This window comes from Gopherus flavomarginatus, chromosome 16, assembly GCF_025201925.1.
Source record: "Gopherus flavomarginatus isolate rGopFla2 chromosome 16, rGopFla2.mat.asm, whole genome shotgun sequence".
In the NCBI taxonomy this organism is placed as follows: domain Eukaryota; kingdom Metazoa; phylum Chordata; order Testudines; family Testudinidae; genus Gopherus; species Gopherus flavomarginatus.
This window is the reverse complement of record NC_066632.1, coordinates 9266099-9267072: the sequence shown is the minus strand read 5'-3', so window position 1 is coordinate 9267072 and position 974 is coordinate 9266099. Positions and strand designations below refer to the sequence as shown.

At 45.9% G+C, this 974-nt stretch overlaps 1 non-coding gene across 1 annotated transcript; it reads left to right on the top strand.

Annotated features, from left to right (window-relative positions):
• The first annotated feature begins 629 nt into the window (after positions 1-629).
• Positions 630-711, top strand: TRNAS-AGA (transfer RNA serine (anticodon AGA)). The gene has a single exon. It is a non-coding gene; the product is annotated as a tRNA-Ser (tRNA).
• The last annotated feature ends 263 nt before the right edge of the window (positions 712-974 follow it).

Below are 974 nucleotides of genomic sequence, written 5' to 3'. Positions count from 1 at the left end.
GATTGGTTTGACACGATCTACCTTTAGTAAATCCGTGTTGCAATTCGTCCCAATTACCATTGACCTCTATGTCCTTAACTACTTTCTCCCTTAAAATTTTTTCCAAGACCTTACATACTACAGACATCAAGCTAACAGGCCTATAATTACCCGGATCACTTTTATTCCCTTTCTAAAAAGAGGAACTACATTAGCAATCCTCCAGTCATACGGCACAACCCCCGAGTTTATCGATTGCTTAATAATTCTCGCTAACGGGCTCGCAATTTCACGCGCCAGTTCCTTTAATATCCTCGGATGGAGATTGTCCGGGCCCTCCGACTTTGTCCCATTGAGCTGTTCACGTACGGCCTCTACCTCAGTTGCGGTAATATCCACTTCCATATCCACATTCCCGTTTATCATCCCTCCATCATCGCTAGACTCCTCACTAGTCTTATTAAAAACTGAGGCAAAGTACTTGTTTAGATGTTGGGCCATGCCCAGGAATTCTTGCAGTTCAGCCAGGGACACACTTACACAATGGCACAGCAGTGTGTGTGTTGTGGAAGCTGGTCTGAGGGAACAATTGGAATTGATCACTCAGTGAGAACAGAACTGGAGTGTAGTGAGAGACACAGCTCAAGCAAGTAGTTGTGGCTGAGTGGTTAAGGTGATGGGCTAGAAATCCATTGGGGTCTCCCTGAACAGGTTCAAATCCTGCCAACTACGGAGGAAGTTTTGGTTCTTCAGTTTCAACAGAGCTGGGTCTTGTCTCACTCTCAAGCTATATCTACACTATTGGGTAATGTGGCTTTAAAGTGTTTCAATTAAACAGCTGTTGCATGTCCACACTATGCCCCTTGTGTCACCAGAGCACATCCAGGCTAGACTCTTGGATGGCCACAGAGAGCAGTGCATTGTGGGTAGCTGGGCAACTGGCTGTGAGTGATTTGGGAAGGGTTTGCAAAGCCTCATGGGCTCTTACAGCATCA